The 27,569-nt window shown below is 45.1% G+C and overlaps 1 protein-coding gene and 1 long non-coding RNA gene across 8 annotated transcripts in view; one reads left to right on the forward strand and one right to left on the reverse strand.

The window, feature by feature from the left end:
• The window catches only part of CDH4 (cadherin 4), an 803,867-nt gene that overhangs the window by 87,568 nt on the left and 688,730 nt on the right, over positions 1-27,569 (reverse strand). The window lies entirely within an intron of this gene.
• LOC128322937 (uncharacterized) lies at positions 1,999-27,504 on the forward strand. Its single transcript, XR_008306092.1, has 3 exons — positions 1,999-2,051; positions 8,881-8,925; positions 27,227-27,504. It is a non-coding gene; the product is annotated as an uncharacterized LOC128322937 (long non-coding RNA).

The raw sequence follows: 27,569 nt of genomic DNA on the forward strand, positions 1-27,569 counted from the left end.
AGCTGTTTGTGTGATCACTATAATTTGAGACATGTATAAACTAAGCTATATATTGTTTGCACATCCAGCAGTTTCTTGTCAAAATGCAGAATTTGGTATCTTTGCAGATAGGATAATGGAAGATGCCACATTCTGGCAACATTCATTCATTCATTAATTCATTCATTTAAAAAGGCACATCTTAACATAAGGCACATATTTTAACATAAAAATGCATTTAACATAAAAATGTATCTTATGTTACCCTTGTGACCTAGCCCCACCTTCTCTATTATTATTATTATTATTATTATTATTATTATTATTATTATTATTATTATTATTTCTTGTTTACACAGTCAGACAGGTGTTATTGACTGGTTTGTTTTATCCAGACATCGATCCCTTCCCAAGGACCTGGGATGGCTGAATGTTATTATCAATGTTGTTGCTGTTGTTATTATAGATATCGTCGCAGAATATAGACTGTTCCCAGTAAAGCTGCTTTTTGTAATTGGCTGATGGTGATTTCTGTGGCCCCATGGTGTTGAGGTGCTCTTCAAGGTCTTTTGGAACTGCACCCAGGGCGCCAATAACTACTGGGATGATTTTGGTCTTCTTCTACCACAGCCTTTCAATTTCAATTTGTAGATCTTTGTATTTTGTGATTTTTTCTATTTCTTTTTCTTCTATCCTGCTATCCCCTGCTATTGCTTATGTCGCTTATTTTAACTTGTTTTTCTTTCTTCTCGACTACTCAACTATTATTTATTTATTTATTTATTTATATCCTTTGGGATAAACTTGGGAAACAGACTCTTCCTCCCCCAGCTGAAATTCACCTTTCTTTAACAATGACATCATAAAGACGATGAAAGAGCCGGGTTCTTGGCATCTCCCACACAGCACACTTTTCTCCATCCACAAAACAAGAACTTGACTCATGCCTTACGTGAGTGAGAGTGATGCTAATGAAGTCTGCAAAGAACAGACTCCAAATGGGAGTTTTCATTGCTCATTTTTTAAAAAAATATCATGAGTAAGGCACCCTTACCCTGAAGCTCTTACTCTATTCATAATGAATAGTCAGGCATATTTCAAGATGATGTCCTGCTTTTGCAACTTCATGGTTTGGAATTTATCAGTTAGCCACCCTTACCTGCAGGGCAAATAACAACTTCAGAGGGGTGGGATTTTAATGAATAAAAGGCAAAGCTAAAGGTAGAGTGTGCTGTTGAGTCAGTGTCTACTCCTGGTGACCACAGAGCCCTGTGGTTGTCTTTGGTAGAATACAGGAGGGGTTGACCATTGCCGTCTCCTGCGCAGTCGCTGGTGGATTAGCGCATGGGCAGAGGAGTCATCTGCCTATGGTGGCAAAATTTGAGGAGCAGCGGATCCTTGAATTTTGCTATGCCTGAAAGTCCCCCCTCCTGCCTCCTTTACTTTACTTTGTTTAAAAGCCATGGCAGCGGCAATAACTGTGGGGAGAGGGAGACGAAAGTCCCCCTCCTTTACTATACTTTTGTTTTCAATGGCAGGGCAGCGGTGGCAGTAGCTGCTGAGGGGAGGGGAGCGACCAGGTGAGGGGAAAGAATCTCCCTCTTTTTGTTGCCTAAAAGATCTTTACTTTACTTTTATTAAAAGTAATGGGATGGGGGAGACAGAGACTATAGCTCTTCTGCAGTCTATAGCAGAGCAGGAGTCTATAGCTCTAGACTCCTAGGAGAATCTATCTATCTATCTATCTATCTATTAGATTTCTATACCGCCCTTCAAAAAATGGCTCAGGTATTTTATATAGGTAGTCTATACATACACCTCAGGAGTCTATACTCTAGACTCTATAGCTCTGCTGCAGTCTATAGCCGAGCAGGAGTCTATAGCTCTAGACTCGTAGGAGAGTCTCTATATAGGCAATCTATATATAGACACCAGCAGTCTACAGCTCTAGACTCTATAGCTCTGCTGCAGTCTATAGCAAAGCAGGAGGCGCCTCGCCTCCATGCATTCATTCAGAGGCGAAGAGGGAGGAAGGAGCTAAGCTTGCCGCTGTGAGCGGTGAGCTTCTGAAGGTAAAAAGCAGGGGAGAGCTCTCCCCTCCTCGCCCCCTTTCCTAGAAGCTAGCCGCCGCCGCCCCCACCTCACCCCCCCAGCCCACAGCTATTGCCGCTGCCATGGCTTTTAAACAAAGTAAAGTAAAGGAGGGAGACTTTCCTCCCACCTAGGGATGCCAACTGTCCTTCATGATGCAGGCAGGATGTCCCTCATTTCAGGGATGGAATGTTGGTCCCTTTAGGGACAGCATTTGTCCCCATTTATTCAATAGCATATAATCAAATTACATATACGTCAATGATACTCAGGCTCTTGATTAGCAATAGCAATAGCAATAGCACTTATATTTATATACCGCTTTATAGCCGAAGCTCTCTAAGCGGTTTACAATGATTTAGCATATGGCCCCCAACATTCTGGGTACTCATTTTACCGACCTCAGAAGGATGGAAGGCTGAGTCAACCTTGAGCCCCTGGTCAGGATCGAACTTGTAACCTTCTGGTTACAGGGCAGCAGTTTTACCACTGCGCCACCAGGGGCTCTGCATATACCTCCCAGCCGCCCCCCCACCAACCAGCCCCCACAAACTTGTGTCCCTCATTCTGACAGTGACATGTTGGCAACCCTCCTCCCACCCCTCCGCCCCGCAGTACTTGGTTTGGTTGTTTTTTTTAAGGCGGGAAAAGCCTTTTTGCCTATAGGCAGCAAAAAGGTTAATCCGCCCCTGTGTGCAGTATGAGATGATGCCTTTCAGCATCTTCCTATATCGCTGCTGCCCAATATAGGCATTTCCCATAGTCGGGAAACAAGGGGAAAGGGTTAAATCTTCCCCTATAATGCTGTGTTTTTGATCAAAAGGATACAGTATCCTTCCCCATCCCCACTGCTGCTGCTTAATAACATGGATTTTTTTAAACAAAGAAGGTCCGTATATGGATTTGCCATGTCACATCTAGGGTAGGGCCACATGATCTGCTGTAAGGGAGGAAGGCAGGGAGATGTTAGGAACTAGCCCCACACACTCCATTGGGTGGACTGTGCACAACTGCCCAAGTCCTGTTCCAAAGTCTTCTTCCCAACATTTTCCCAACTTCTGCCAGACTTCCATAACCAAGTTATGAAGTCAGGCAGGGAATCTCCGGAGAATGTCTGGCAGAGGACTTGGAAACCAGATTAATGCAGGTTCAGACGAAATGTCTGCCAGGAATGCCTGCTCACCAGGAACCTCCGATTTCTGCCTTGCCGGATGGTGGCTATGCAAAGCCACCCTTAGTGTGGCCCTAAGATGGCAGTTCTCACACTTGAAAGAAGAGAGAGGATCCTGCACATACGGGCACACACTCCGAGATGGTGGTGTGATATTCTTGAAGCAGGGACCCAACAATGTCGTGCTATTTGGGGGACATGGTAGCTGTTTCAGCTTTAACTGGCTTGTGATTGGGAGTTGAAAGATTAAATTGCATTACTCTTGATTTTAAAGCAAGTAATTTCTGAATCCAATATAAGAGAGACAAATAGAGCATTTCTCAGACCCGTCTTTCTTTTTGGCAACAGGAAATTGAAATCTGTAATGAATCTGTTATTTCCTTTATTTTTTATTTTTTTAAAATTTACTGGTCTTTTGCAATTTCAGACTCCAGGGTCTGGAAAATTCATTATTACTAACTTCCATCAAGGGTGTTCATGAAGCCAAAATTACTTAATCAACTCCAGTTAGTTTCTTGTGTAGGCCTCAATTTGGGGAAAAAAAATTATCTTCCGGAATTGTTATTGCAATTAATTTCCCCTCCTTTTTTCTACAGCAGACTATGTTACAGTAATTAGATATTTTATAAAAATGAGTTATATTAATTCAAGATAACTAGCTTCACTTTTACATTTGATTAATCATATTACCACTGAGGTCTGAGGTTTGTCTCCAGGGAAACGTTAATGACCTCATTTTAATTCTTTTAACTATAGAGAAGGTGTAAATGAACAAATATAAAACTATCTTCCCCCACCCTCTCCAATCTCAAGATTACATCTAATGGAGGCTCCCCCCGTCTTATGTAGTTGACCCATTTTAAAGGGACAGTCTATCTAATTATAATTAGATACAGGATGCAATCAAACCTAAATAGAGGCTTGAACCATCAGCTTGATCTTTAGGGATGAGAAATTTTTTTTAAAAGGCAACTAGTTTTTAACAGGCTTGAGTGTATCTGATATGCACACAGAGCTACTCCATCCTCACAGGCTGCCCCGATTATTTTTTAAGGAACAAAATGCCCCTTTGTATGGATCTATTCTGTCCATTGAAATAAATGGAGAACCCAGTTGTGCAGAAGCTATAATCAGCTGCCTTAAGCACCAAACTAGACATTTTGGGAATTGCTTTCTGGAAACTCAGGAGACTTCAGGTGACCACGTGACTTACCCACCAATACACTATTCAAACATTATGTCCAGGGGTGTTGGAGGCAGGAAACCCCCCCCCCCCGCTTGTTCTCCCTTGGTGGCCAGCCTGCCTGCCGCCTCCTTCCGCCCGCCAGTCACAGTTTTCTTTCTCGGCTGGCCTCCGCCACCGAATTTTTTCTCAGCCGGCCGGCTGGCGCCATTTCCTTCCCTCCCACCCGTAGCTATCTGGCAGCTCTCTGAACTGTCACGAGAGCTGCCACACATAGGATTAGCCACGGGCATGTCTTAGAGAATTATATATAAAGAAGTTAACAATGGTAATAATATGAATCAGAATTATGGAATTAAAAATGTTTTAATGTTTACAAATAATTTAGAAATATTTTTAAAGGATTCTGTGGCACTGACCTCCACTGTTTTTCAAATGGGGGCCACTTTGGCACCCCGCCCCAAACCCAACCCTTCAGTGTGTTAGAGGTTGTTAATTTTTACCCTCAATAGGTAAAAACAGCATAGCCCAGAGGAATGAGCACACATTCCAGTTACAGAGTGGATAGCAGAGGATGGTTTAGTTGTTGCAGCTATTAGAGAAAACACATGGAGATCCTTTTAGAACTAAATACAAAATATGTATTGGTTAAATACATTTGGATAGGAAAGACCTAAACCTAATCTAAAGGACTACATAATGGATAGGTAAGGAGAGAGAGAGAGTTGTTTCCATCTGCTCTCTAGGAGGAAAGGAAGGACTGTGACTCAGCACAGGAAGTGCAGATGAGTCAGATCAGGGGTCATAGAGCAGAGACAGGTAGATCCGTTAGGGAGACCCTGACTCACTATCTCTACTCCCAATGCCCCTAGTGGTCATTAGGATCGTTGGTGCAAAAGGTCAATGCACTGGAAGTCCATCTCCAACACAGTGTGAGAGCCATTTCCCACTGTGCTGACCTCTGCACAGTACTGCGCTTTTCTTGTGCTCGGAGGGCCCTTTAAGAGAAGCAGAGCCCTCTCTTAAGAGCTCTGTGGGGAAAGCCCTGCACAGGGCTGCACTTCCCAGCAATCTGTGCATATCTTCCAAGATGGTGCAGTAATTCAAGAGGGCTCCGTTTCTCTTCAAGGCCCCCACCCGCACCCCAGTGCTGGGCAAAGTGTAGCAGTGTACAGTGAAGATGGTCATTTCCACATGGTGGCAGGAGGCCTGTGCACAGTATTCAGCTTGGCCAAAGCTTCTCACAGGCCTAATTAGTCAGGTGCCACATATAGGGCTGACGGGGGCCATCACTGCCCCCTCCCCTGCCCCGGGTCTTACAATGAAGAACATGGCTCAGTTGTGTCTGCCCTGGCTAAAGGCAGCCAAAATGTTAAGAGCTGTGATAGGATGCCTTCCAGTAAAAGCCAAGCTGCACAAATAAATATATATTTTTACTGGTGAAGAAGATAATTTCCATAATCTGATAATTGTTACCCAAACAATGCTTTGTGGAGGGGTCATCAGCGGATAGCGAGGCAAAACAGTGCAGAGTACCATTCAGTGCTGAAGAAATCTTGCTTACTGCTCAATACGAGAGTGCAAAAAAATTAATCAATGAAAGAAGGTTTTGGCAAAGATGCCTCTTTAGGTCTGGGAATCATCCAAACTACTTGTTTTTTTCTAAATGATACCATCTGTTTAGAATGGATCATATCCAGCAAAGGTATGTCCATGAATTGCTGTCTGCTATAGCAAGAAAGCCTTGATGAGGCTACATTACTAAACAAACGCTGACAGTCAGTACAGCGAAACAAGGGCAGTTCATGGTGAGGACCCATGCTGCTGCATGTGTGTAAACACTACCGGCAGTGTTGCAGAACAAGGCTATTAATCCTCTCCGACTTTACACTGTGCACGTGCATTTGTGTGCTGCTGCCACCATTGTAAACAATGGGAGTAGGATCATGTAACTGCGCTTGTGCAATATGAAGTCGGAGCAGAGCAGCTTTGTTTTGCAACACTGCTAGAGGTGTTTACACACATGCAGCAGCGTGAGTGATCCTGAATTGTCCACGTTTCACTGCACTGAATGTCAGTGCATACCTAGCAGATAGCAGGAGTCTAAATTAATCAACATGGGAACATAGGAAGCTGCCATATACTGAGTCAGACCATTAGTCTGTCAAGCTCAGTACTGTCTTCACAGACTGGCAGCGGCTTCTCCAAGGTTGCAGGCAGGAATCTCTCTCAGCCCTATCTTGGAGATGCTGCCAGAGAGGGAACTTGGAACCTAGATGCTCTTCCCAGAGCGGCTCCATCCCCTGAGGGGGAATCTCTTACAGTGCAAACACTTCTAGTCTCCTTTTCATATGCAACCAAGGTGGACCCTGCTTAGCTTAAGGGGACAAGTCATGCCTGCTACCACAAGACCAGCTCTCCACAGTTAATGTGTCTGTAGCCTGAATATAGCTGAGTATATAATCCCATGGCAAACTCATTCCATAGTAGAAGACCATGGGGATGGAGCTATAGCTCAGTGGTAAAGCATCTGCTTTGCATGTAGAAGGTCCCAGGTTCAATTCCTGGCATCTCCAAGTAGGGCTGGGAAAGACCCCTGCATGAAACCTTGGAGAACTGCTGCTAGTCAGAGTAGACGGTGCTGAGCCTAATGGACCCATGCTATCAGGCAGTTCTCTACGTTCCTATGGCAGGGGTGGGCAAACTTGTCCCCCCCAGCTTTTTTTGGACTACAACTCCCAGCATCCCCAAACACAATACATGATGGCTAGGGGAGATGGGAGTTTTAGTTTAGTTTAGTTTAACAACAGCTGGCGAGCCAGTCCTATGAACTGTTATTTCATATTATGACTGTCTTGTCATTGCATTTCATTGTCACTTCTTTAGATTCCAGTCATAAATGAAGGCTCCTGAGGAAAAGGATACCTTTTATATATGGGGACAAACTAACCTAGCGAAATAAAGCAAGAAAGCACTTTCTATATCACTTTCTATATCACTTGGACCTGACCAACAAGACCATTTCCCTTCCTACTCCCAACACCTTCACTGTTGTTGAATCAACAGTTTGAGTCCCTTTAGTTTTTTAGGAGAGAAGTTTTCAGAGGGACATGAGCTGTAATTAAGAGCAGAAAGTCCATTTCATTTGAAAAGTGCTCAAGTCTTTACTCAAACAAACTGAACTGATTTGCAGTTTCCAGGATTGGCTGTTTGTATTTAATTGGTATGCATAGAAAATTAAGAATGTGTACATGGAACCTGGCAAGAAAGATTGTGTTAGATTCTCTCTGAATGCATCCATTTATAGAAAGACAACTCCTATCTTGTGCATGCTTGATGGCTGTAGTTTGGGTCCAAATTTTAAAATGTTTTCTGTAGATGCAAGTTCTAAAGACCTCTTTTCACTGAAATGCGCTTAGGGTCACAGCCCTGGTCAAATTCAGGACAGACAAAAGAAAGGACTTCTTCCCACAATACATAATTTGTTTATGGAATTCCTTCCTACAAGATATGCAGACGTTTGGCTATTGGTTTAAATGGCTTTAAAAGGAATTAAAATTCACAGAGGAGAGGCCAATCAAGGGATATGAACCATGATATCCACAAGGACCATCCATGACAGAGATGTGGCCATAGTGGTAGTGTGCACACTTTTCATGCACACTGCTCCCTTTCCATGCATACCTTTTATGTTCAATCCAGGATATCTTCAGAGAGGGATAGGAAAAAACCCTTTCTGAAACCATGTAGAGCTACTGCTAGTCAGTGTACACCAGGGCTGCTCAACTGTGGCCCTTCTGCAGATGTTGGCCAACTACTCCCATAATCCCTGGCTATTGGCCACTGTGACTGAGGATTATGGGAGTTGTAGTCTGAAAAGTTGAGCAGGTCTGGTGTATACAGTTCTGGGCTAGATGGACCAAAGGTCTAACTCTATATGAATAAACGTCAGCTGCAGCATGCCACTATGGGTAGCAACAGTGGAAGTGGTCTGTTGTCTTCATGCCCTGTTTGTGGGTTTCCTGTCTGGTTGAGCACTGCTGGATGCTGGACTGCATGTCCTAAAGTCCACAGATCATGATCTATTTTATGTTTTTAAATTTAACAATGCAGATTTTTTGCACATAGGTTTTTATAACAACAACAACAAACAAACATACCTGCCAACATGTCCCCTAATTTCCTATTCACCTGAACAAGAAAATAGGGACATGTTGGCAGGTATGCAACAACAACCGACCAGATTTCATCCACACTAGCATTTCTTTTATCCCTGCCTTTTTTCTTAAAACATTGATTGTATTTTACTGTATTTACTTGAATCCAAGACTAGGGTTTTTCCAAGTTTTTTTATTAAAAAAACTTTTTTTAAAAAAATCAGAAATCAGTAAATTCAGAGTCCTGTTACTTTTGAGTAAATGTAGGTATAACTTGTATTTAACCTCTACTTTTTAAGGGGATCATCTTGAATTCAGAGTCATCTTCAATTTGGATAAATAAGGTAATAGCTAAAAGTATCAAGTATCATTGCGCACCTTATGGCCAACGATAAACTTCCATTAATTGCAAGTATATAATTGAAAGTGTGGTGCTTGAAACATTTTTTCAGAACTAGTCATCACTTTTTCTGTTTAACCATTTTGCTTCAATTCAGGTTCAAGGCAACCAAGAGATTTTAGTTCAGCTTTGTTTCCCTGGGGGAAAAAAACCTTTCTGAACTGGTTCTTACGTTTAGGTTTGGGTTCAGTTTGGTACTCCATGTTTAGTGTTACTAGTCCACAGGCAAACCCAAGGTGGACTGGAACAGGGGGGCAGAACCCCAAACTGGTTTATATTACATCCCCATCCCTGCAAACAGTCTAGTGCTACACCATCGTATTGCTGTCTGGACACAGCCTTAGATTTACAGATGCTGTCCCCTTAGCAACTGGAGGGATAAAAGAACATAAGGACTGCTTTGCTGAAGTTCCATCTTGTCCAACACTGTGTTGCCAACAGTGGACAAGGCAGAAACCTCACAAGGAGTACATAATAGCAATGACCCCAGTATGTACTCTCAGCATCAAGAATTCAGAGGTACAGAGCTTTTGAAGATGGATACAGAAGGATGCCTCTCTCTTTCCTACAGGTCCTCATGTGGTCCCATCACAATATAGTCCTCTCTTCATGTACAAACTCACAAAAGAGATAATCTAAGAGGTGATTAGACAGAGTGGCAACTGAGAAAATGGTTGTCCTAGTGAAGTTGCTTTTAGAAAAGCTCCTTCCTGCTTTGGATTCAGCACTCAACAGGAGTGTCTCAAAGCGATGCCAAAGGGCAAAATTTAAAGTAGCTTTTAATAAGACCTCCTAAGGCCTCGGAGCTTAGAGAACTCAGATAGACCAGCATTTTTCTTTTAAAAAAAAAACTTGATTGCAAGACTTTCTCCCGTTGCACCCCCACTAAAATCCACAGCTCTACTAATCACAAACTGGGCTACATAATATTTCCCTTACATAGGCTACTACAAGGGGGGAAAAACCTGAAGTTCTGCACAGTAGGCAAATTTAGACTAACTTTTAATTAACATTTAAGAAACAGAAGTCTGATCATGCAAATTCATCTGCGTCTCCTCTCGCTTGCTTGATTGTTCTTGATTGAGTGTGATAAAAATAGACTTTATTTGAGTTGTGTGTGGGCCTGGATCTCCCTTTCACTCCCTTTCCTCCCTGATTAAGCATTTGCCTGCTTCAAATGGATGTCCTCATGTGACTATAAATTGTGTCTTAGGCCTGGTCATAAGAACATAAGAACAGCCCTGGTGGATCAGGTAGAAGGCCCATCTAGTCCAACATACTGTTTCACAAAGTGGCCCACCAGATGCCTCTGGGGAGCCCACAGCCAAGAGGTATGGGCATGCCCTCTCTCCTGCTGTTGCTCCCCTGCAACTGGTATTGAGAGGCATCACACCTCTGAGCCTGGAGATGGCCCACAGCCACCAGACTAGTAGCCATTGGTAGACCTGTCCACCATGAATCTGTCTAGGCCCCTTTTAAAGCCATCCAAGCTGGTGGCCATCACCACATCCCATCATAATGAATTCCATAGATTAAGTATGCGCGGTGTGAAAAAGTCCTTCCTCTTGTTGGTCCTAAATTTCCTGACCTTCTATTTCATGGGGTGAGCCCTGGTTCTAGAGTTGTGAGCGAGGGAGAAAAATTTCTCTCTGTCCACCCACTCCACTCCACACATAATTTTATACACCTCGATCATGTCTCCCCTTAGTCACCTCTTTTCCAAGGTAAAGAGCCCCAGATGCTGTAGCCTAGCCTCATAAGGAAGGTGCTCCTGATCATTTTGGCTGCCCTCTTCTGCACCTTTTCCAGTTCTACAATGCCCTTCTTACGATACAGTGACCAAAGCTGGATGCAGTACTCCAGATGTGGCTGCACCATAGATTTGTATCAGGGCATTATCATAATAGCATTTTTATTTTCCGTTCCTTTTCCTAATGATTCCTAGCATGGAATTAGCTTTTTTCAAAGCTGCCGCGCACTGAGATGACACTTTCAATGGACTGCCCACTACGACCCCAAGATCTCTCTCCTGGTCAGTCACTGACAGCTCAGATCCCATCCGCGTATATGTAAAGTTGGTGTTTTTGCCCCAGTGTGTATCACTTTACACTTGCTTACATTGAACCGCATTTGCCATTTTGTCGCCCAGTCCCCCAGTTTGGAGAGGCCTTTTTGGAGTTCCTCCCAATCCGTTGCGGTCTGTGCATGCAGCATAATGAGATGGTAGCATTCTGAGGTAGTAGGCTGAATTGCTGCTTTTCAGACTGCCAGTAGGAGATACTGTAGTGTAATGCTATAGGGAAGTGCTGTAGCTCAGTGGCAGAAGGTCCCAGGTTTAATCCCTGTCTTTTCCTGGGCGGCTGGGAAAGATCTATGCCTGAGAGTCATTGCCAGTCAGCATAGAAAATACTGAGCTAGATGGATTAATGGTATGGCTCAGCAGGAAGCAGCTTCATGTGAATGCTGTTCTGAAGGAAAAGTCACTGCAAGTAGAAAACTAGTACATCAGGATAGAAGTGTGCGAACCAGCTTGATTCGAAACGCAGTTTGAATCAAACCGGCCTGGTTCGGCTAGGCTGAGTTCAAACTGGACCAGCCCCGGTTCTAAAAGAACCATTCCAAACTGGTTCGGGGATACACTTGTAAAGGGGAATCCAGTGAGGATTCCCCTTTACAAGTACAGAGGAACATCTCCTATAGTAAGGCGGGGAGTGGGGAGAAGAAATGGTACTCCGTACATTATCTGCGGCAGCAAAAGCGGTGGAGACATCGGAGGTGGCGGGGGCAGGGGTTCCTCCAACCCGCACCCCAACCAGCCTCCTGAATGGCCCGGTTTGGCCCTCCACAGATGTGCAGAGGGCCTGGTTCATGACCTCCATACATACACAGAAGCCATTTTGCAAATGGCCTCTGTGCATGTGACTTGTGTGCTGTGTGATCAGCACACAAATCACATGGTGATGCAAATGGACTCCGCACATGTGTGGAGGTCCAACCTAGACCACAACCAGCCTGGGCTGTTCTTCAGGAGGTTGGGGGGGGGGTTTGGAGGAGCCCCCACTGCCTCCGAAGTCTCCGCCACCTCCACCACTGCAGGTAAAGTATGAAGTACCCTTTCTCTCACCCCTCCGGACTTACTATAGGGAATGCCCCTCTTTACTTGTAAAGAGGAATTCTTACCACATCCCCCTTTAGAACCATATCCCCAAACTGGCCTGTGGACCACTTCAACCTGGGTTGGTGGCCGAATTGGACTGAACCCAGTTCGGCCGGACCTGGAAACAGCCAAACTGGTTCCATGCACACCCCTACATCAGGGACAAAGGGCTTAGCCCAGCTCAATCCTTGCTATGCAAGGTTTCTACTTTTGAGTTTTTTTTACTGTACCAGAAACTTTTACCTGCAGCTGCAAAAGTGGTAGAATATATCCCAGCTCCTCAGAACTTTATCACTTTATTTTGCTGCATGTGTAGGCATGCCCTTCACAAGTGCCAATGCTGTGTCATAGTGGGTAATTTATCTGCAGAACCAACACATTCATGGAGAACTGATGCTTCATACGAATATGAATACAGCGGATATTTATATACTGCTTTTCAACAAATGTTCCCAGAGCAGTTTACACAGATTTCATTCATTCATTCATTCATTCATTCATTCATTCATTCATTCATTCAGGATAGCCTGTCAGCCACTGAGATCATGTGCTAAATATGTGCAAGATTTTATTATTTGGTTTCATTTTCAAATTAAATCACACAACTGTATTTGAAGATTATTTGTTGTGGCTATTTTTTCCTTCTCTCTCCCTCCACCCCCCCCATATATATCACATGAATTACTCTTCAACACACACACACACACACACACACACACACACAGACACAGACACAGACACAGACACACACACACACGTGTTCTTGAAGAGTAATTCATGTGAATTACATGGTGTAGTGGTTAGAGTGCTGGACTAGGACCGAGGAGACCCGAGTTCAAATCCCCATTCAGCCATGATACTAGCTGGGTGACTCTGAGCCAGTCACTTCTCTCTCAGCCTAGTCTACTTCACAGGGTTGTTGTGAGGAGAAAACTTAAGTATGTAGTACACCGCTCTGGGCTCCTTGGAGGAAGAGCGGGATATAAATGTAATAATAATAATGATGATGTGGCTTTAAATATAAGGGGGGAGTGGCTCCCTACAGAGCCCTCCAGTTTATTCTCCAAATTGTGGAGATTTAGGGCATTATAAAGGTAAAGGTAAAGTGTGCTGTCAAGTTGATTTCGACTTCTGGCGCCCACAGAACCCTGTGGTTTTCTTTGGTAGATTATAGACAGGCAAAATTGCACTGATCCACAGAGTAAGGGTGGGGTGCCCTAAACACCAAACACAAACATTGGATGCGTCTCACAATGAGGCAAGAGGTAAGCTAAATAAAGCCTTCATAACTTATAATTATAGAGAAAATATTTAATGCATTGCCTGTTGATTGCCAGTGAGAAGTAGCTGGATGTGGGCACCTGAGGAGGACAAAGCTGGTACGATTCTTGGAGCATCAGAGAGTGCACTGGATAAATATGTACAAATTTACATATTAAGATAATTAGTTCTTTATCTTCCTTGCACAGGCACTTCTCCCTATTTGACATACAGCGATGGGAACATGACTAAATGCACTGCTTCATTTAGTCCATCATTTCCTTAGACAAATAATCTTTTGCTGGTGGTATCGTTTCAATTTAGAGGTTTTTCCAGTGCCTTCTGTCTGATGCAAGAGCTTCTCCTTCAATTCTGATTGAGCATGGAAGCCTTTATGAGAGCATACCCAGATCAAAAAGGTTGGGGTCTGGTTTTCAACCAGGAATCTTTCTTCTAAAAAACATGTGTGTATGCACTAGCTTCATGATGGGCCACTGCAACTCATCCATTCATCTTCTTGGTCTACAGCTTCATTTGTTGTACATATATGAAAATCGGTCTTGGAAGCAACATCTGTGTCTAGCTCCATAGGGCAACCCCTTCCAGTGGACCACCTGTGCCGCCAATTTCTTTTGCTTTGGTCCAGCTGTTAACTTTTACATAGCAACAGTAATTCCCGCTGCAGAACATGTGCGTTGCAGCAGCATGTTGCAATGCCCTCCTGGGCTACGTTTCTATCCTGAAACTATTAAGTTCCCAGCCACCCCATCTGATTGACAGGTAATTTAAGAACACGACCGGATGTGCTTTTGTGTGCTTTAACACCCAGCTCAGGCCTTGATTTCTCTTCCACTGGCACTGCTTCAAATGCAAGCCTCTCTTGCATCGCTCAACCTATTTCTTTCCCCACTGAAAGTCAGTGCAGATTTGTTTTAAAAAGCTATGCAGTTCTGACAGCTGAAACCAATCCTAGTCCACAATGACACGGCATGGAGCGGCTTCAGATGTTCTATGATGCAAGCCGAGCAGGAAGCACAAGTGACCTGTGCTTTTGATCCCCTCCGCATTTTGTAATGTCAAAAGCTGGCTAAAGTTTCTGAGCCATAAGTCAGAGAGTCCTATATCAAACTGGGAGGAGGAGGAGGAGTTATGGTAACATGCTGTGGATAGGAGGTAGGCAGCGGGATATACAATCTCTTTCCCCAAACTGTTTCCCCTTATGATGTAGCAAAGGCTGGCAAAGGTACAAAGGTAGGTAAAGCTATCTTGGATGCTGGCTGAGGCTTAACGAAATAGGCCCACAAAATGCTTCTGATGCTCTTATGGTAGACAAAAATTGCTACGTCATGATCTCAAATTGGGAGCTGCACCTGTGACTTTTCTGGCCCAGGTGAAGCAGAGCATGAGAGATGGATTCCTCGAAACCCTACGTGCCAGCCGCCCTTAGCACCATCTTATACTCCACTTCACGAGTAGGTTACACTCCAGACATCTTGTGTTTTGTGAGATGCCTGTTAGGACATAGGAAGATCATGGGTCTGGCCGCATGAGCACGTAACGCAGAACCGGAGTTTCAGAGCCACAGGTTTTCTTACCATTATGTGTGAATGTGTGCAACTCCAGTTCCGCACGGTGACTGACCTGAGGTTCTGGTTTTTTAATTCCAATCTGAACCCTCGGGTTCTAGTGAGTTTCACCGTCGCAGCTGAAGGTTAGACACAGCCTGCGTTGCGTCTGAATTCAGAACAGCAGGCTGTGTCCCCTTCAACGTCTTCTTCATTATGAACCCCACCGCCCATTGAGATAATCAGGAGAGGTCCGTCTGCAGTTGCCAGCGGCTTATTTGGTGGCTACTGGGGGACGGGCCTTCTCCGCTGCTGCCCCAGAGATTTGGAACACGCTCCCTGCTGAAATAAGAGCCTCCCCATCTCTGACAACTTGTTAAAAGTCTTTAAAGACACACCTGTTCAACCAGGCTTTTAATTAAATTTTTTTTATCATTGTTTTCAAATGTTGTTTTAAAATTTTAAATTGTAATGTTTAAATTTTACTATGTCATTTATTTTGTTCTAACTAATGCTTTAGGTTTTTTGGTGTCATTTATTTTAACTAATGTTTTAGCTTTTTGTTTGTTGTAAACCGCCCAGAGATGTGAGTTTTGGGCTGTATAGAAGTGTGTTAAATAAACAAACAAACAAACCAATCAATCAATCAATCAATCAGAGTTGAGGAAAGAAGCTCGTCCCTTAACTCCAGCCGTGATTGGCTGTGCAGGCTGTCCTTCATGCAAGAAAGAAGCCTGCACAGCCAGTTCCCCCTCCTCTTTGCAGTCTTGCTGGCTGCAGAGAGAATGTTCTCCATGACATCTGAATTAGGATGGGAGAGGGGGACGGGGGAGTGGAACCATGTGTCCACTGGACTCACAGTTCTGATTTACGTGTGGATGCGGCCAATATCTAGCTCCGTATTGTTTACACCAGGGCTGCTCAACTCCAGCCCTCCTGCAGATGTTGGCCTACAACTCCCATTATCCCTGGCTATGGGCCACTGTGGCTGGGGATTATGGGAGTTGTAGTCCATAAACAGCTGGGGGGCCAAACTTGAGCAGCCCTGGCCTACACTGACTAGCAATGGCTCTCCAAGGTTTCAGGCAGAGTCTTTCCCAGCTGTGCCTGGAGATGCTGCCAGGGATTGAACCTGGGACCTTCTGCATGCCAAGCAGATGCTCTACGACTGAGCTGCCACTGAGATGCTCTGCCACACCAAGGGGAATATCTTATAGCAGGCAATGATCACATGTAGTCACCCATCAAATGCAAACAAAGGTTAATCCTGCTTCGGAAAAGGGACAATTCATGCCTAATGCCACAGTGGGGAAGTAACTTGCCTAGGGGGCAAGAGGGTGCTGGTTCAAAACCCTGCTGGTATGTTCCCCAGACTATGGGAAACATCTGTATAGAGCAGCAGTGATATAGGAAGATGCTGAAAGGCATCATCTCACACTGCACAGGCAAACCCCTCCTGTATTCTACCTTAAAGCCACATGGCTCTGTGGTCGCCAGGAGTCGACAGCGACTCGACAGTACATTCTATTTACCACAAGAGTGGTAGAACATCTCCCACTCCAGTCCAGACAAAGCAAAAGTTATAATAGTCCAATTTTAAAAAGTCCCACATCCCTCAACGATATAGCAGGGCTATTCAGCTTTGGCCCTCCTGCAGTTGTTGGCCTGCTAACTGAGCAAAGAGTCACCTTTAAAAAGTCATGATTCTCTTTATTTAGCAGGGGGCAAGCAACTGGTCCTATCCATCCCCGGCACAGCATTCCTCCAGTGACTGTTGCTGGTGTCTCTCTTAACTTTTTTTTTTTTTTAAAGGATTGTGAGCCCTTTGGGGACAGGGAGCCATTTTATTTATTTATATCGATGTAAACCACTTTGGAAACTTTAGCTGAAAAGCAGTATATAACTATTAGTTGCATTGTTGTATTGTATTGTATCATCCCTGACCATTGGCCTCTCTGGCTGGGGATGATGAGAGCTATAGTCCCCAAACAGCTGGAGGCCGCAGTTGAGTAACCCTGCTCTAGAGCATCTCATTCTCTAGCTTACAGTTCACAAAATGGTTTGTGGCATGCTTGTGGGTGGCCAGATTGGGCAATATGTCCAGATCTTACACCTGGAGCACAGAAGAAATGACTTTAGGTTGGTGGCAAAGCACCACTTTGCATGTGATGATGTGACGTGATGATGAGAGCCAGTGTGGTGTAGTTGTTAGAGTGCCAGACTAGGACCGGGGAAACCCAAGTTCAAATCCCCATTCAGCCATGATACTTGCTGGGTGACTCTGGGCCAGTCACTTCTCTCTCAGCCTAACCTACTTCACGGGGTTGTTGTGAGGAGAAAACTTAAGTATGTAGTACACTGCTCTGGGCTCCTTGGAGGAAGAGAGCTGGTGCCAGTCAGTGTAAACAAAACTGAACAAAGCAAAGCAATAATTTGACTGCATAAAAGGCAGCTTCATACATTCAGTTCTGTTAGACTATCTTGCCCAGGGTTTCTAAAAAGCTTAGCATATCAGCATCACCTACCTGTACATCATCTCTTTTCACCACTTCAGAGGTAACAAACTGCTACTACTACTACTACTACTACTACTACTACTACTTATATACCACTTTTCAGCAGAAGTTCTCAAGGCAATATGCATATTCTTGTGCCAGTTTCAAGGATTGCTATGCATCCAGATCTCATCTGGAAAAGTAACAGACGCAACATCACATCTCTGGGTTTCTAATTTTTATAGGCCAGTCTCCCTTTGCTTGTCAAGGGGAATCCTTACCTGATTCCCCTTCACAAGCAGGGCAATCAAACTGAGTTGAACCAGTACAACCTGGTTCGACAGCTTGAACTGAAGCACCGCCGGTTCTAATGAACCGTCTTGTGGACTAGGCAGCTCGATTCAAGTTCAGAACTCAAACCAAACTGCTTGTTCCAGCTCCGTACATACCTCAATCTGACTCTTGCAAGCTTTACAGGGAGTGTTTCTCCTTGCAAAGCTGGCAAGAGGCACAAAAAGAGAAGAGAAGGTTGCTGGCAACATTCCCTCCTCCCCACCCCCCATGACCAGAGGTGTATCTAGGGAAAATAGCACCTAGGGCAAGTATTGAAATTGCACCCCCTGTCAAAACATCTGACACCCATCTTTCAGATAACTTTACCATAATATCAGCGGAAAAATACAAGTCTGAAGGTCACATACAAGTCACATATCTGAATATGTGTACAGTGACTTATATTAGATAGATAGATAGATAGATAGATAGATAGATAGATAGATAGATATAGATATAGGTTCCCCCTTCCCCCTGCTGGTCTCTAGGGCCTCACAGGGACCATTTAAGCATGTGCGGTGGCCATTTTTTAAAATAATCTTTTTCCAAAAAATTGCAGCTGAAATAAAATGGCCACCATGAATGCTCAAATGGCCTCTGTGAGGCCTGGTATGGCCTAGGGCCTCACAGAGGCCATTTGAGCATGCGCAGTGGCCATTTTGTTCTTGGCAGCCTTTTAAAATATATGTATATATACAGTGAGGGAAATAAGTATTTGATCCCCTGCTGATTTTGTCCGTTTGCCCTCTGACACAGAAATGACCAGGCTATAATTGGAATGGTAGGTTTATTGTAGCTGCAAGAGACAGAATAACAACAAACAAACCCTCAAAAGCCCAGTGCCCAAAAGTCAGCGATGGATTTGCATTGTAGTGAGGGAAATAAGTATTCAATCCCTTCACAAAAGATGTCTTAGTACTTGGTGGCAAAACCCTTGTTGGCAATCTCAGAGGTCAGACGTTTCTTGTAGCTGGCCACCAGGTTTGCACACAACCCAGGAGGGATGTTGTCCCACTCCTCTTTGCAGATCCTCTCCAAGTCAGAAAGGTTTCGAGGCTGATGTTTGGCAACCCGAACCTTCAGCTCCCTCCACAGATTTTCTATGGGATTAAGGTCTGGAGACTGGCTGGGCCACTCCAGGACCTTCATGTGCTTCTTCTTGAGCCACTCCTTTGTTGCCTTGGCTGTGTGTTTTGGGTCATTGTCATGCTGGAATACCCATCCACGACCCATTCTCAATGCCCTGGCTGAGGGAAGGAGGTGCTCACCCAAGATCTGACGGTACATGGTCCCATCCATCGTCCCTTCGATGCGGTGAAGGTGTCCTGTCCCCTTAGCAGAAAAACACCCCCAAAGCATAATGTGTCCACCTCCATGTTTGACGGTGGGGATGGTGTTCTTGGGCTCATAGGCAGCATTCCTCCTCCTCCACACACGGCGAGTTGAGTTGATGCCAAAGAGCTCGATTTTGGTCTCATCTGACCACAACACTTTCGCCCAGTTCTCCTCTGGATCATTCAGATGTGCATTGGCAAACTGCAGACGGGCCTGTACATGTGCTGCCTTGAGCAGGGGGACCTTGTGGGCACTGCAAGATTTCAGTCCTTCACGGCGTAGTGTGTTACCAATTGTTTTCTTGGTGACTATGGTTCCAGCTGCCCTGAGATCATTGACAAGTTCCCCCCGTGTAGTTCTGGGCTGCTTTGTCACCGTTCTCATGATCATTGCAACTCCACGAGGTGAGATCTTGCATGGAGCCCCAGACCGAGGGAGATTGAGAGTTATTTTGTGTTTCTTCCATTTGTGAATTATCGTGCCAACCGTAGTCACCTTCTCACCAAGCTGCTTGGTGATAGTCTTGTAGCCCAGTCCAGCCTTGTGCAGGTCTACAACCTTGTCCCTGACATCCTTCGACAGCTCTTTGGTCTTGGGCATGGTGGTGAGTTTGGAAGCTGAGTGATTGCTTGCTTCTATGGACAGGTGTCTTTTATACAGGTACTGTAACAAGCTGGGATTAGGAGCACTCCCTTACAGAGAGTGTTCCGCATCTCAGCTCGTTACCTGCATATAGTGAAAAGACACCTGGGAGCCTGAAATCTTGCTGGTTGATAGGGGATCGAATACTTATTTCCCTCACTACAATGCAAATCCATCGCTGACTTTTGGGCACTGGGCTTTTGAGGGTTTGTTTGTTGTTATTCTGTCTCTCACAGCTACAATAAACCTACCATTCCAATTATAGCCTGGTCATTTCTGTGTCAGAGGGCAAACGGACAAAATCAGCAGGGGATCAAATACTTATTTCCCTCACTGTAATTTTAAGAAATGGTGCCCCCCTTCAAGTGGCGCCCGGGGCACGTGTCCTGCCTGCCCCACCCTAGATACGCTCCTGTCCATGACACTTCCAAAGCTTGCAAGGGTTGTGTTTGAAAGCACGCTGGCCCCCAGCAGAGTTGTGAGGCAAGGAGGCATTGGATAGTCCACCTCAGGTACTGCCATATTTTGGCCCATGCTTGCACATCACGGCTTTCTTTTCAGCAAGCAATTTAGAGGCTCTAGTTACAGCAGGCTTTTCTGGATGCTGCTTGTTAGGATTGTGTTTGGTTGCTGTGGGCTGAAATGACTCCCCGATTGCTGATTTGTTTTAAAACAATTTTAAAGTTGGTGGGTTTTTTAAAAAAAAAATTTAGTTTGTTGAGCAATCCTTTCTGTAATGGTATTGTTTACTGGCTTGATTGTTTTAATAGAAAGGTGGAATAGAAATGTCTGAAATGTAGAAATAAAAGTCTCAATATGTCTAGCAATAAGGCTCTGCTTTTTGAGCCCACTTGAAATGGATTTCTGACTATAACCAGGGAGCTGATTTATTTTAAAGGTCACTTTTGCTAAAGAGCAGCAGTGGTTTTTATAACTGTGAAATACCCTCCGGTTTGAATTATGGAAAAGAGCAATAAGGAACGTGCAAAGCTGTCTCCGGCCCTTGCAAAAACTTTCTGCTCGGTTCCCAAATTTAGAGAAATGGTAGAGTTGTCCTTTATTCCTGCTTGAGGGGAAGGCTGCGGTCTCTGATCCATTTAGCTGGATTCTCGGGACAGACGTCTTGGTGATCTTAATTCCTTCTGGGCCTGCATGGCTGTGAAAGTTTTTAATCAGGGCAAACTTGATTGCAGACTCCCAAAGCCTTACCTTTATAAATGGCTAGATGGGGTGGAAGCTATAATAGTGTGGACCACTCTTTAAAGGCCATACTACTCATTATAATGCAGCTATGTGTAACCAAGCCCTGGTAACCTATTTACCTTGCAAAATATCCTGAAGTGAAGTGCTTTGCAGCAAAGATGAGATGCAGGGAAAGGAGAGCTTAATCCTCCCTTTGCAACTTGCTTTCCTCTCACAAAATTCCTCCCAGAAATTCCAGACTGTGCCTGTTTGGTAAATGTGTCTGGAATACAATTGCCTCAAGTTGCAGATTATTGTGCCTTAGGGGGCACCAGCAGGGCATCAAAATGCCCTCCATCACTGCCATAGGAGAAGTTCTCTGGGACTAATCTAATCTATTCACACCTTGCAAGGAGCCCCTCTCCTGACACTAGTCCTCACAATGTTTGCAAGAAGCACAAGGACAGAAGAGGAGGCTGCCAGCAACTTTGCCTCCTCTCTGACCCTAAGGAACTTTCAGCGCTTGCAAACACTGGTTTTGAAATGGGGCTGGGGCAAAGCAACATATTCTGCCTCACCAGGCACTGCAATGCCTTGGGTTGCCCCCCCCCCCGACAGTGGGATCCAGGAGCAGGGAGGAGTGTGCCTGAGGGGTATATTTCTGGGATCTTTAGATAAAGGGAGGTATAAAAATAGAAATAAATAGGTTGTGTGTATATAGAAATAAATAGGTCATGTGTATGTTAATAATACACTCCAGATCAGGCCTTCTCTGTAGTTGGTCCTGAGCTGTGGAATGCATTCGAGGCTTAACATTATTACTAGCCTTTAAAAGGACCCTAAAGGCATGAATACGAATACAAATACCAATATGTCAAATATTCATATATCGCTTTTCAACAAAAGTTCCCAAAGCGATATGGCTCACTTTTGGGGGGGGGGCTGGCTTTTAGTGACTCTTAAATGGTTTTTAATGGTTTTAATTTTTAATTGTTCTTAATTACTTATTTATCTTGTTTTTATACATGTGAACTGCCTACAGTCTCTGGGTTAGGAGGCATAGCCATTGAATGAATGAATCAATTCATCAATGAATTAATCAAGATACGTACTTGCCATCTTGTTATTTCTGTTTGAAAGGACAAACCAGTCTGCCAAAAAGAGAAGGAGCTCAAATAAAGGGAGCTAAAGAAGCCAAAGGACACTGGATTGCATGCGGAGCAGTCAGCTGCACACCCAAGAAGGATGTGATTTCGCTGGCTGCGTGGAACTCACCATCTCATGGACGCATCTACTGACAGCGAGGGAAGCTCCGTACATCCTAAACACTCAGGCTCTGAGAGGCTCCCATCATTTCCACTGGGAACCCATCACAGCTGCTCTGACATGGCCTTTAGGAAGCATGGAGCTTCCCTCACTATTGGTAGGAGCTAGGCTTGAGCCCAAAACATTATAGAATCCATTATAGAAGCCTCCATAATGTTTCGACCACCAGGGCCATTTTGTATTTTGGTGGCGGCGGGAGTGCTTCCTTAAGGGCAGGGAAGGATGCACTTACCCCTCCTGCCGCATTTTCCCCTCCGGCGCTCTATTGTATCAAGGCCCCTTGGGGTGCCTCCCTGCCGCCCCGTTGCTGTCCTAAGCCGGAAGTGGCCAGAAGTACCGGCGGAGGAAATGTGGCGGGAGGGGTAAGTGAACCTCCCCCGCCCTTAAGGGAGCACCCCTGCCTCCTCTGGAATGGTTCCGGGCACATCCCTCGTAGGAGCATCCACATGATGGTGAGTCCCATGCAGCCAGTGAGATTGCACCCCGCTTTGGTGTGCAGCTGACTGCATGGAGTGTAAGCCACTGACCAATCCTCCATTTTTTTCAAAACAAACAAGGCCTTTTGTAGGGAGGGGCATGCGGCAAGCTTGCACCAGGCCCAGAAATGATGCTTTGGCACTACGCTGACACTGACGATGATGAAGAATATTTATATACCGCTCTTCAACCAAAGTTCTCAAAGTTATTTGTACATAGAAAAATACATACTGCATAAATAAGACAGTCCCCTGTCCCCAAAGGGATCCCAGTCTAAAAAGAAACATAAGGCAGATACCAGCAACAGCCACTGGAGGGATGCTGTGCTGGGGCTGGATGGGGCCAGTTGCTCTCCCCCTGCTAAATACAAGGGAATTGCCACTTTAAAAGGTGTCTCTCTGCTCAGTTAGCAGGGGTTCTTCCCACTTCATGGGAAGAACAAAGGATTAGTTTATTGGATAACATTCTTTGTATTGTGGCTATAACATCTTGCGGCTAGAAAGTCAGCAAAGTTGATTCAGATTCAGTTTCTTCTGTAAATATAATAGCTGACATGTTCTGTAGTGTAACAAGGGGGGGTTCTGAGCCACCCGCTCTGATGCGGGCTCATAAGGAACCACCAGCGGTTCGCAAATACTCAAAGTCGCATGCTTGAACTCCAGGAGTGCTACTTAGATTGTTTCAAATCAAAGTAGTGTTCTGAAAGTACAGTCAGGCTACCGTAAGTATTTGGGTTCCTGTGAAAAAGTGAAAGACCACCGACGGTTCCTTAGGAGCCTGCAGCAATCTGGGCAGCTCAGAACCATCTGCATTACGCTGCGGAATATGTTGGCCAATATCTTTGGGATCATTTCTGTTTTTGTTTTTATTTTTTTCTGGGAGAGAGAACTAATCATATGCATGTGTTTTATTGTTGAATGACTACTCCAAATGTTTGTAAGCTGGGTATTAATTTGCTTTATAAATTATGCAATGTTTGGGGACATTTGCTTTTTTTGCAGTGGCCTTTGACTGACTGCAGTGAAGATGAACTAAATGGAACTAGTCAAATATGGAATTAGCCACAAGAGTAGGGCATCTTTACAGCACTTGACAGGAATGCATGGATTTCTACAGAAACCTATAACACATTCACAGCATGGGGGACATTAAAGTCAGCTGCTGACAGCTGCTTCAAACTCTACTTACTATCTTTAATGGGGAAACAAGCATTTGTTAAGGAACTTTTCAAATTTGCGCTTAAAGATTTTGGCCACTAGATGTCAGCGCTTTTCATTCAAATGTAGATTAAATAGAAAGCATTTTTCCCCGGGCAGCTTAAAATGTCTCCCTTCTCACCCCACTCCTGAGCATTAAACTGGGATGGGGAGGTAGAAAAGACAGTATAGGGTGCAATAGTTTGCCATGAGCACAAAAAGAAGACTCATGCATTGTAAAATGAAAATACTGGAGGAAAGAGCTGGATTTACTATTAAACCAACATCACTATATATCATTAGGGCTGCTTTTGCACATAATGGGATACCACTGGTCCAATGGATCCACGGTTTCCCCTCATTTCCTCCACCACACTCCCAGACGATCTGATTGGGAGTCCCGGAGACTGAACTGGTGGCGGAGGAGGGATTGGCTGCATGGGCTTCCTCCTTCTCATTAAGGACTGCCGTGGGAGCCAATCAGGGATGGAGAAAGGGAGGAGCTTCCTACCCTCAACTCCAGTTCCAACAGTGGCAGCCTTTGGATCGGGGGCGTGGCAAGGTTGGAGTGGGCCCAAAGACAAGATTTTAAAATGGGACCCCCTCACTCAAGCTCAGCTCATGAAGTAAAGAACTCTTAAGTGAGGCTGAATAGTGGTAATAAAAAGCATAGTAAGATTTTTTTATATATCTCCTATGTACCACAATAGAACATCATCCTAAATTATTTTTTAAAAGGTTTTGTAAATTGTGGACGATGCAAGTCATTTAATGGTACGAGAGAAAGACATGCTGTCCTGGTAGCTCCAGGTCTTAACACTCACATCAATTTCGGAGGATGAATACAACTGAAGGAAGCCCGGGCGGGTGCATGGCTGGGGGAGTCAGTCATGTGACTTGGCCTCTGGGGGGGAGGGCCCAAGGCAGTGGGCCCCCGGACAACTGTTTCCCCTTGCCCTATTATAGTTACGCCCCTGCTTTGGATGATACAGCACTGCCAGGGGTGTAGCGAGTTTCCTGGGGGCCGGAGGACAAAGTGTAGCCAGGGCGCGCATGCCCCAACACCTCAAGTGCTTTTCTCACAGAAAAAAGAGCTCAAACAGACAACAGCTCAAATGGTGGGGAGAGGCAGGACGTGGGCTCTTGTCAGGGCAAGATCGATCTTGCTCTGGCAGAGCCCACATGGAGGTGGAGGCAGCGGAAGGGACTGGGAAGGAGCCAACTCAGCCAAGCCGATTCCAATCCCCACACAAGGCCCTAAGCGGCAGGGAGTGGAGGAGGCAGAAGGGGTGAGTGGGAACTTGGGAAGCAAGTGAGAGACAGCCAACCCAGCCCAGGAGCAATACCAGGCAAGAGAGAAAGGCAGCGGGGGGTGGAGCAGCAGCCGCAGAGGAAGTGGCACTTTCTGGGAGGAGGGGAGCAGCAGCCAGTGGTGGCAAGAGGGTGAGTGAGTGCATGGTCGTGAGGGCGACTCATGAGGGCAAGGGGGGATTGGCCTTGGGGGCCCCTCAGACTCTGTGGGCCAGGGACTTTTGCCCCCCCACCTTGCCCAATGGATGCTACGATTATGGGCACCGCTTTCTAACACGATATATTTCTGCCAAAACTGAAGAGCAACCGAGGGTTCAAATTCAGGTTTGTGGAAGTTAACCTTGGGTTGCTTTTCTCGCAGAACCACGGGTTCCCACATTCAGATGGCCACAAACCCAAACCTCTGGCATGGTTACCTCCAGTTTGGTGTGATGGTCAAAGGCAGCCTAGAAATATTTTGTGAAGACAGGGAAGAGACATCTTTCAAAGTGGTGATTCTCTTATATTTAGCACAAGGAGAGCAATTGGTCCTATCCAACCCCAGCACAGCATCCCTCTAGTGGCTGTTGCTGGTGACTGTTATGGTTCTTTTTTAGATTGTGAGCCTCTTGGGGACAGGCCACCATCTTTTTAATGTATTTTCCTATGTAAACTGCTTTGAGAACTTTGGTTGAAGAGCGGTATATAAATATTTGTAGTTGTAGTCAGAGGAGGAGGAGGAGGGGGAAAAAAATCCACCTGGCTTGTTCCTATAAGAAAAGTTTGAAAAAAAGAGAAATCAACAATTGGAGATTTTGCAGGGGGCTTCATGGGAGGGGGAGACCTATATGTGGGGTGGGTGGGTCAGGAAGTGCCCCTGAGGTGAATAACTTACACCTACCTACCATCCCATGCGTGGACCCCTGTGGTTAACTGCAAAAACCCCACACTTTTCACAAATTGCTTTCCCTTATTATCCTCAATCAATGTATTTATAAAGAACAGTTCCTTGTGGGCTGCCTTTTGTTCATGCTACGGCTGGTAGGTTTAATGTGAGATGACCAGTTATCCTGTTCAAGAAGGGCAGCTTATGCATTTTCAAAGCAAACACATAACATACAGTGCAATCCGAAGGCATGTTTACTCAGACCTCAGTTCTGCAGAGCTCGATGGAAAAAATAAGTAAAACAAATCAATCAATCAATCATGAGAGTACACCCCTCGCCCCTACTGTGCACAGCAGCTGACATGATGCACAGCCCTCTGCTGCTGGAAGGAGGGCTACAGGGGGCTGTGGATCTGCAGAGTCGTCAGCATCCCTGCTCTGAAGGCTGCTTTGTGCAGTGCGCTTCGGGCACAGTGCAATGGCAGGCGGGGAGGGGGGAGTGGTTTTCAGATCTTTCCTCCTTTCAAAAGCCCTCTCCAGTGTTGTGGCCCCAGGAACATATTTATACAACTGGAAAGTGTTTTTGAAGGGAGGGGAGAGAGATGGAAATCACTCCGCGCTCCTTAGAAAAGCCCTGCTGGATCAGGCACACGGACCATCCAGTCCAGCATCCTGCTTCACACAGTGGCCCACCAGATACTTCTGGGGAGCCTACAAGCAAGAGGTATGTGCATGCCCTCTCTCTTGCTATTGCTCCCCTGCAACTGGTATTAAGAAGCATCATGCCTCTGAGGCTGGAGATGGCCCACAGCCACCAGACTAGTAGCTATTGATAGACCTGTCCACCATGAATCTGTCTGAGCCCCTTTTAAAGCCATCCAAGCTGGTGGCCATCACCACATCGCATAGCAAAGAATTCCGTAGATTAATTATGCGCTGTGTGAAAAAGTACTTCCTCTTGTTGGTCCTAAATTTCCCAACCTTCACTTTCATCAGGTGACCTCTGGTTCTAGTGTTGTGAGAGAGGGAGAAAAATTTATCTCTGTCTATCCTCTCCACTCCATGTATAATTTTATACACCTCGATCATGTCTCCCCTTAGTCACCTCTTTTCCAAGGTAAAGAGACCCAGATGTGCTTCTTCTCCACACCTGTTGCACTATGCACAGAAGACTCCATGCAGGGACCCCAAAGGCTTCTTGCAGACCCACCATCCTCCCCGCCCCCCCAGTCCTTCCAGCAACAGCAGGCTGCAGATCCTGTCACCCAGCTTACCCATGGAAAGGATGATGGGGAAAAGTCATGGTATGATTATTTTTGTTACAGTTGTTAAAACAAACGCTTAAATATATCCCCTAGAAGACAAGGTTTCCTTCACATTCGTTGTCTAACTGGTAACAATATTTTGGATGAGGAAGAAATGTTCCGGAATTGAGATGTTTGTT

This window comes from Hemicordylus capensis, chromosome 4 (genome assembly GCF_027244095.1).
Source record: "Hemicordylus capensis ecotype Gifberg chromosome 4, rHemCap1.1.pri, whole genome shotgun sequence".
NCBI classification, from domain to species: domain Eukaryota; kingdom Metazoa; phylum Chordata; class Lepidosauria; order Squamata; family Cordylidae; genus Hemicordylus; species Hemicordylus capensis.